This window comes from Lygodium microphyllum, chromosome 19 (genome assembly GCF_053477565.2).
Source record: "Lygodium microphyllum isolate KBCC chromosome 19, Lygodium_microphyllum_v1.1.10, whole genome shotgun sequence".
In the NCBI taxonomy this organism is placed as follows: Eukaryota; Viridiplantae; Streptophyta; class Polypodiopsida; order Schizaeales; family Lygodiaceae; genus Lygodium; species Lygodium microphyllum.
Genome location: NC_141153.1, coordinates 21,597,012 through 21,606,683, shown reverse-complemented (window position 1 = coordinate 21,606,683; position 9,672 = coordinate 21,597,012). Strand labels below are relative to the sequence as shown.

At 41.3% G+C, this 9,672-nt stretch overlaps 1 pseudogene; it reads right to left on the bottom strand.

Moving 5' to 3' along the window:
- Window positions 1–4,244: 4,244 nt before the first annotated feature.
- LOC148019644 (abscisic acid receptor PYL12 pseudogene) lies at window positions 4,245–5,562 on the bottom strand (annotated as a pseudogene).
- Window positions 5,563–9,672: the final 4,110 nt, after the last annotated feature.

The following is a 9,672-nucleotide window of genomic DNA, read 5'->3' as shown; positions in this document are numbered from 1 at the left end:
ACCGTGTCGTAGGGCGGACCCGTCGAGGGTTCCGTCCACTCACTTCCCTTAATAGCTTTAGTTTTCTAATTAGGTTCTACCACATTTATGTGTGACACTTAAAGTCAGCTTCATTAATTAAGCCTTTTAGGAAACATGGTTCGTTCGCATAACTTATAGAACAGACACGAAAACAGAGCAAATCAATCTATTGACAAACAAGATTCAAACAAGTTCCTTAACTTATCTTCAAGTTAATTTTTGTCTCCCACCCATACAGGAGAAATTATGTATGCCTTCTGTCCAACAGAAGTATCTCTTCTGCCTTGCAAAAGTAACTGGTCCAAATCTCATGGCACCACAAACTCAATCCTTTATCTAGAATAGGATCTCCCAACATGCCCAGACGTTGGGGGCCACGGAGGTCTTTAAATCCATTCTAGACCTAGCAAGGGGTATCCAGAGCTCCAACTGACCCACAAGCTGTCTAGGAGTGAAACATCATTCCCGTGGTTGGCCTTTTCACCACTCAACCTTCAGCCCATGAATCGAGCAATGCCCTCTTTGGGTTAATCCGTGGTGCGATCATGGAGGTGATCCACCTGTGCAAAATATCCTTCCTTAATTAAATCCTTTAAGAATTAAGCACAAACAAGGCATTCAGCCCTAATAAACATTCCTTTATTCCCGTGGCGACTTGTTATCACAGAACCTTGCCATGCATTTACCATAAATCACAAGCACTTGGAATAATCATCCAAACAACAACTAACAACCAATTGAATGTAAAAGCATTTAGGATATTGTTCGATCAACCAACAAAACCAATTGCATTCTTCCCAAACAATGCAAGAATAGTCGCGATAACATTTTCATCGCATATCTGCTCTCCCCCTTGGGATCAACGAGCGATTCTATATAAAATTTACTTAAAGCTTGTATGCACAATTTTTAATGTCATGATATGCCATTCATAACCCTTGACCAATTCTTCCTTGTAATTGCTCTATCAACGAATAAGCCACATGCAACTAGGTGCAATTAACTTTCCTTGATATATGCACTTTGCAAGCTCCATCTTACAAATATGTGAGATGAAATGATCTATACTCATACATCATAGTATGGGGCCTAATGTATCTCATACGGGAATAAAAATAAGCATCTATCAATTTGGAAATACATTACTTATGATCGAAACCACAGTTGGATTGACAATGATGCCTTTGCCCAAAGCTTTGTTGTTGGTTATGGGATGGCCATATCCACACGTGACATTCTTCACTTAGGGGCCATCGTCTGCAAGTAGACTCAAAAGATTAAGAAGGCAGAATAGATTCGAGATGGGAGAGTGTAGGAGAAGATGGCTAAGTTGAGAATCAAGATAGAGGGAATTGTGCAGCCTCTCGGGGTAACTCTTCTCTCTCTCTCTCTCTCTCTCTCTCTCTCTCTCTCTCTCTCTCTCAATCTCTTGGAGTGCTATCCTTCTCTCTACCTCTCTCTCGCAGCCTCTTGGGGTCTCCTTATGCTTTTTTGTGCCTCCCCATGCCTCATATTTATAGTGAATTAGAGAAGAGGGCTTGTGGCTAAGAAGTGGAGCTCTTTGTGGAGGGGGATCTTAGAAAGATCAGTGATCTGATGCTCAGATCATAAATTTGATGGTTCCATTGGCTCCGAAAGGGGGATAAAACACCAAGACACTTGGTTAGAAAGCTCTCAGTTCACTCCTTCTTCTTTTCTATGTTCGAAGCATTATTTTCTGTCTGTGGACTTCGATCGCGGCGCACGCGATTTCGCAAATCCTCTCTTTATTTTTTTCTTTTTATAAAATCTCCAAACTAACTAAAACATTACTTGCCTTTTCTTTTAAATAACATCCAGTTCTAGAAATCTCCATATCTTTTTTTAGGATAATATCTAAAATAAACTAGTTTTGCCCAAAAACTAATATTTTTGGACCATCCCAAACTATACACATTAATACTAGTGATTAATATAGCTCATAAGTCTCGTTCATGTTGTAACTTACGTGAAGGGTGGCTACAGTCCTTGTCAATCCGAGAAAATATCAGATTTACGACTCTTGATTTTTCTAAATAAAATATTTTTAATTAAATAAAAATTATTAGTTATTAATGTTAGTTAGTTTTTACCTTAGTCTTTAGTTACTAATCTTACTAACTTATTAATTTACTTACTAACTTTTGAATTAACCAACCAACTTTTATTGTGCGGAGATATTACAGGCTCGCGGTAGTTGTTGAGAGGCTATGGGTGCATGGAGGAAAGGTGAGGGGAGGACAAGTATTAGTATTTTGTGAAATATGCCCCTAATGTTCTACACAATAGTTGTTATAGTTCATGTTTGTTTCTTGTTGTAAGAATAGGCCTGAGAAGTGGTACTCAAGGATGAGATTTTTTATTGGGAATCGTATGGTCCATTTTAGTTTGATCTATGGGTATTGCTTAGTGTTTTCATTGTGTTTGTATACTCTCCTCATTGTATTTGGATATGGGAAACTAATTCACATGTATTTTATTAATCTTTTTTATGGTAATATTGCCAATATCTTATTGTCTCATCAATAGGCTTGCATACTCTAACATATTAGTGCTTTTTGTTTCATGAAATCATTTAGATATAATGGAAACTTTGAAAGTTATGTAAGCAAGCAATTTGCAAGATTGGACCCACGAGTTGCTATGCACGGATACCAAATATATTGACTAGGCAAGGATACCAAACATGTGTACTCGGAATCCCTATGAAATTTCTTTTCTCTAGAATCATCAATATGCATGTTGAAATTTTTTCTTGCAAGTGTCAATATATTGGTTGCTATTAGCTTTAGTATGTTTGTTGGTATTACCACGCGGATATTACCATTGATATGGCTGTTGGTACATTTGTTGATATTATCATAGGTATGGCTAAGAAAGTCAAACTCAAAGAGAAGCATCTAATGTTGTTAAACACCCACACAACCATGAACTTATAATGGGTCTTAGTGGGTGAATGCAAAGAGAAAGCTTCAATCTTTAAGAAGGATCACATAATCTTGAGAGTTGAATGTTGGTTGGGAAGAGACTCCACAGCTCTATCCATCAAGCTTTGCTCAGTTGACTGTAGCCTACTTAATGGATTGAGGCAAAACACACATATATTATGAAACTAAATTGCACTAAGTTGGAGCAAGAGGCATGGAAAAAGGGCATTATGCAATTATGGACCACAATTTCTTCCTTGCTTCCACTTTTAGATAGTGTTTTTCACCACAACATCAAACAACCATGAGAACCCCACTAAAAGAAAATCATAATTTAGTACTCATGATAGTAGACTCCAAAAGGGAGCATAACTAACTAGCACTATTGTGTATACAATATTTCATGTGCTTTGTCTAACCTAATCAAAAGTCAAAGAGCTTGGTCTCTATCTCTTAATGCAAGCCTATTGCTTCTAGCTAGTTGGGCATATTTTACTTACGTCAACCTTTTACTAGCCATAACTTTTTAGAGTGCATCATAGAGACAAAAAGAAGCTCCTAGGTTTGAGGGTCTAAGTCCAAAGGATGAGTAGGAGGAGGCAATGTAAACTTAGATAATTCATATACTGAGCTTTCAAAAATGATTTGATTTTTTTGGTTGCTATTGGGATGTGTATTAAAGGCTCACTAATCCCTAGGCTTAAGCATGACGCAATAGCTTTTTTAGGCTTGGACTACACCAACTTATAATAGTTGGTTAAGAAATATATGTTAAAGATACTTCAACCATTGTATGATTTTATGTATAATAGAAGCAATCTACTTTCACATCCTTTACTAGTGCAAACGCAATAGCACTAGCAATGGATTCCATGGTACAATGAGATATTTCTCACATATGTGACGCACAATCTCATAGTCTAGATCTCCTGAACTACACTTATCTCATTGTTTGTAGAATGTTACCTTTTTATATATCAACACCAAAATGTGATACTATTAAGTCCATTGATTTGCACAATGTCAATAGAGAATGTTGGAGTATTATTGGCCCTTCACATGATATGCACAATGTTTGAAAAGAATAGTAGATGTTTACACGATGCACATAATTCATTAGTACAAGTTTAAGACTCATGTTCAACTCTCCATATTGATGTAAAAACTACTAGGCAAAGGGAGGGATAGCTTTTTTTTTTTTTGGTGAAGTGAAGTTATCTTTTGATAATTATTGCCATGGTCTTTGCAAATTGAATTCACACACCCATGAAACTCAACTCATAAAACCATTGAGCTATGATCCCATTAGTGTGTGGAACTCTACTTAAAAATTCAGGAAATGAAGCAATCTGGATATACACTTACAAACATTTCGACAAATATTTGTTTTACAAGCCACAATCCTTTTGTGGGTCTAATATTTTAATACGAAATTCTTAAAGCTAGCTAACTGGCTCAGTGATAAAAGGCGAGATTTGAGATATATTCAGGGGCGAGGTCCCTGCCGGCGAGCCACCCGCGCGAGCGACTGCAGGTTGCACTTCACGATCGTGTCGGCGAAGAGCCGGGTCTCGTCCCGCGTGTTGCCAGGTGGCACGTCCACCACGTAGGACTCCACGACGATGGTGGGCGCGGAGGAGGCGGCGCTGCTCCCGCCGCCGCCGCCGCCCGCCACGTGGAGCGTGGTGAGGGATCTATAGTTGCGCAGCCGGTGGTCGCCGTCCAGGACTCGGAAGCTGATGACGTGGCGCTCGTCGTCCAGGACCTCGAGGCGCTCGATGGACGTGGCGGCCGGGAGGCCCGATACGATGCGGAGCAGGCGCGTGCTGCCGGGGCCAGCAGGCTGGAGGCCAGGCCCCTGCAGCAGGGAGCAGCTGCGAACGAAGAGCTTGTAGGCCTGGGGTCGGTCGAATTGGCGCACCAGGGCCCACACGGCCTCCAGGGGGGCGTCCACGAGCTGCACCACCAGCGACCCGCATTCGTGGGCCTCTACGGGCCGCGCGTGGTGGGTTTCCACCACCTCACGCAGCTGCGCCCACTCCTCCGGGCTCATCAAACCCGCCCCTCCTTCACCGCCTCCCTGCAGGCTCAGCCGGAAGGCCGGCGAGAGCTCGCTCATGGAGCGCGGGAACCGCCACAGCTGGTGAGCCTGACACATGCCCTATCACACACTGCTGATCAGAGATAGACTAAGTTACTCACGGTTTTCTCTCTCTCTCTCTCTCTCTCTCTCTCTCTCTCTCATACATACAGACTACAGTCACCCATCGTCTCACGCGTTCTCATTAGTGATCACACAAACACACACACACACACTCTCTCTCTCTCTCTCTCTCTCTCTCTCTCTCTCTCTCTCTCTCGTTCTCATAATCATACAATCTATTCTATCTCTAGGCTCTCGAGTCTCGACTCTCTCTCATGTTCTCAGTACTGGTGCTCTCTCTCTCTCTCTCTCTCTCTCTCTCTCTCTCTCCTGTCCCGACTCTCTCCCTTTTCTAGTCTCTATACCAGCTGCAGGCAGCTATCTGCTACTGCCCTTCGTGAAACACCACAAAGTGCACAGTATCTACCTTGTCTTTTCTTCCGCTACTTAGAAATTCGAGATATATATCGTGTGGGGTTATATGTATATTGTGAATCATGTGAAAGAGTCGACCGAGATAGATGATTGAGAGAGAGAGCAAGAACATGAGACAAGAGGCCCATCGACATCCACGACGACGGCTCAGTGCAACCTGACATAATGGCCTGAGGCGTCGCTGTGTACAGGCTCTCTGTTTAATCATCAATAGGCATGCATTGGAGTTTGGCCCTCGGGCCTCGCCCTCTTTTGGCGCTACTCGCAAGTTGCATCCCCTTCCTACATTTTTCCCAGAAGTGGGGTCGCACTCTGTCCATCCTTCCAATCTAAAATGTTCCTTTCTGAGCACTCAACGTCCTTGCAACGTTCCCACACCTCTCCTTTAGCATGTGTTCGTAGAGGCCCACATGATGTCAAATCAAAACTGGCTTGCTAGCACTATCCTGCAGGCATGCTATTGGAATGCTTGTCTAGCTAACCCTATTGAATCTTGGATAATGAAATCACATCAATTCAGCTAGTGGTTGTTGGCATGTGCAATGGGGGATGTATGGTGCAATTTTTGGAGGACTCCCTTTTTGAGAACGTTTCTACTTATACATGTAGCAAAAGAGGCATGATCGAAGCTTTCTAGGATAGCACTACAAATTTTCCAGAAATGTGCAATTGAATGTAGTACGAGCATCACATTGAACGATAGGAGCATCACATGAAACTAGTAGAATGCTTGTATCAACAACAAGAAGGTGGGATTCCTTTCACATGTTGAGTCATTCTCGAAAAACAAAGAACAAAAGGTAGGAATACATACTACTTTTCTTGGATGGTGCTTTGATGCATGGGTGTAAGGGGAAGGCCAACATTGTATGCATATGTACAACTTAGGGCTCAGACCTAGGACCAAGGTAGTTGGTTGATTAAAAGACACATGTGAAGCAATGTTGGGGCAATTGCCATCAATAGCTTGGTTCTCAAGGCAACTAATATCAATTTTGGCATAAGAAAACTTATGCTTGAGGAGAAGGAAGAAACTAGAGACAACATGCTATATGCTATTAAAGGAGAGCTTGCACAATGTCTTTTGGAAAGCTTGAAGACAATTCATGAAGAGAACTAGGTGGCTACAACAACGAAAAGGGACACTGCCCAAATTTACACACATAATGGAGTGGTGTTGAGTCTTGTCTAACCAAGACATTGTCATTTTCAATATGAAGCATGAGTCCTTTGGAGCCTCTTCTTCCTTTACAAGTAAGAGATTATTCAGGCAATCCTTAGATGTTCTATACTTGGAGTCCTTGATGAATTTCATATGTCCTCTTGATGTCTTCCTTTACCAACTTCTTTCATTAAGCTTGAACTACACCACTGCAATAATACATTTGCCCAAAGTTCTTTTCAATTGGTTTACAATTGAAGTTCACATGCTTTGTTTTAAGACAACCCTTATGCAAATACATGCCTCTTAATGAGTTTGAATAAGTGGGGCCATGTTGTAGGGCTCACCAATAAGGAGTTCTTGCTTGATAATTTGAAAGGGGTAGAAGCAGAATCTAAGCATGTGAAGGAGATAAATTCATGCATTAGGAACATAAGCCTGCTTCAACTTTGTGGCGAAGCTGCCATGAAGTAGCATTGTAAGGAAAGCCTAGCTCCCATTCTATTGTATAGTAACTTCATTTCCCTTCCTTCTTTCCTAATATTAGGGTTTGATGTCTTAAGCGAATGCCTATCGTTTTTTCCCTTTAAAAAAAAAAAAACACACACACACACACACTCTCTCTCTCTCTCTCTCTCTCTATTGTAGTTGATGCCTTGAGAAGCAAGACATTTTTGAAGAGTATCATAAAGGCGCGAAACCTAATGACCATATCTCCTCTTAAAAACCATATCTTAGAAGTTGTTTATCAAGCTATCAATGACAAGGAGTATAATGCTCTTGGGACAAAAGTACTTCAAGGTTTGGGTATGGCTAAGATAGGAAGTTAAGGGTTAAGGTAAAGATTTTGTGGGGAAAGCACATGTAGTCCCATGACCAGACACCCTAGATATACAAAGACCCATAATGCCATATGGAAGAGTTACTATTGGCCAAGACTAATGAAGATATATGTACTACAATAAATAAAGTAATGTCTATCTTGCCAAAGGACTAAGGCAAAAATGATCAATATGCTTGGAATACTCTAGCCCCTAAATATTTTACAAATGAAGTGGGAGTCATAAGTATGGATTTAGTGGTTGGATTGTTACTACCATGTATGGCTATGACATAGTCATGGTAGTAGTAGTAGATAGATTGATTGACCAAGGTCACTCCTTCAATCCTATTCAAGTCTACTTACAAATCATTTGATATTGCTTGGCTAGTCATCAAAGAGATATTCAAAATTCATGGGTTATCTAGGGGTATAATTAGTGATAGAGATTTAAAGTTGTTAACCTCAACACAAGAAGAAAGTGGAAAAAGTAAAAAAGCGCAAGTTGGGTCACTTAAAAGAGGTAGCCTAGAGGGAAATTGGACACAACAGAAGAAGCAAGAATGGAAATGGCCAAAAGTGCAAGGGTAGCCTCAAAAGCTAAAGTCAAAGACAAAAGTGTATTTTTAAAAAATGCAAAGACATCACCAAAATTTTGTAAAAAAGTGCCAAGCTCCCTCCTGTGCAAACTGTAAAGGGGAGAAGTGCATGGGTAAAGAGAAAGAGCAACTAGAAGGGAATGGGAAAAGAGGACCTTGCCACATGATGGCTGGTCATGTAAAAAAGGAGATGGGTGCCCAAAGGGATAAGGGCTTTGTATATAAACTCAAAAAGTGAATGAGAAGCTCATTCTTTTGGTGTGTGAAAAAGTGGACTCTTCTTCTTCTCTCCTCTTCTCTTGCTTGCTTGCTTGTGAGTGCTTGAGGGAGGGAGTGTGAGTGAGTGAGATAGTGACTATGTGAGGGTGAAGGATCTTGGAGGTGAAGCCCTCCACCATCTCCTCTCTTATTCTTCTCTTCTCTTCTCTTCTCTCATCTCACGTGTAGCTATGGAGGATGGAGCTTGGAGGAAGAGGCTTGAGGATGCTTGAGCTTGCTTCATGAATTGTAGAGCTATCGGAGTGCTTGCGAGAGAAAGCAACTCAATCAGGCATCAAGGTAAGCTCACTACACTTGTAGAGAGGGATAGTGCATCGGCTATGTGAGAGATAGTCATTATTAGTGCTTGCTTGAAATGCTTGAAGGAATAAGTGGTTCGTGGGTCTAAACAGTTGAGTGTGAACTCCAATTATATTTTAATTTCATTGCCGGGACAAACGGATTCAAGATTGAGCGCTTATGTGCTTCAGATTGAGTGTTAAAGTAGGGTTCACCCTTGAATTGGTGCTCTTCGTAGGTAGGAGATTTGCGAGTTTAATCTTCGAAACAAGTAAGTATTTCATGCTTCTGATGACTATAAAAATAGGAGAAATCATTTTAGTGCTTTCCTTTTGATTTTTGTTGCATTTAGAGCATGTAGAATTGGGAAATCAAAGTTGGAAAGCCTTAGGGTTACTGCTATAAAACAGACCCAAATAGGCCACAGATTGGGAAAAAATGAAAAAAAGGAGTGCTCGAAAGGGTTTATGTTGTCAAGAGAGTGATTGGAGAGGTCGAGCGGGGAAGGGTTTATAACCCAAGAGGCCAAGGAAGAGCTCATTTGCAACTGTTGCATTCTGAGTGAGTGAGAGAGAGAGAGAGAGAGAGAGAGAGAGAGAGAGAGAGAGAGAGAGAGAGAGAGAGAGAGCTATTGCTTGCATTGGGTCGATTGACTCACCCATGCATTTTTAGCGCATTGTAGGTATGCACAACTCTTCTCCCTTGTCTATAGCTTTGATCTAGAAGTTCTTGCTATGGAGTGTGTGGCATCGTGATTTGAGCCAATTATTGTTGCACTGGCCAAAATCATGCCATGCTCGGCTAGTTCGAGTGATGGCAATTCTAGCCCAACTCCCAAAATTGGCCCTTGATTCTCCTATATTCAACCATTCGGTCTGCTACCACATTCAGACCCACATCGCTCGGTCCACTTGATTCAGCTCTCAGCTATTCGAACGGAATCGTCCGAATCGACCATTTGGACCAACTTGGTATTCAGCCCAATTGAC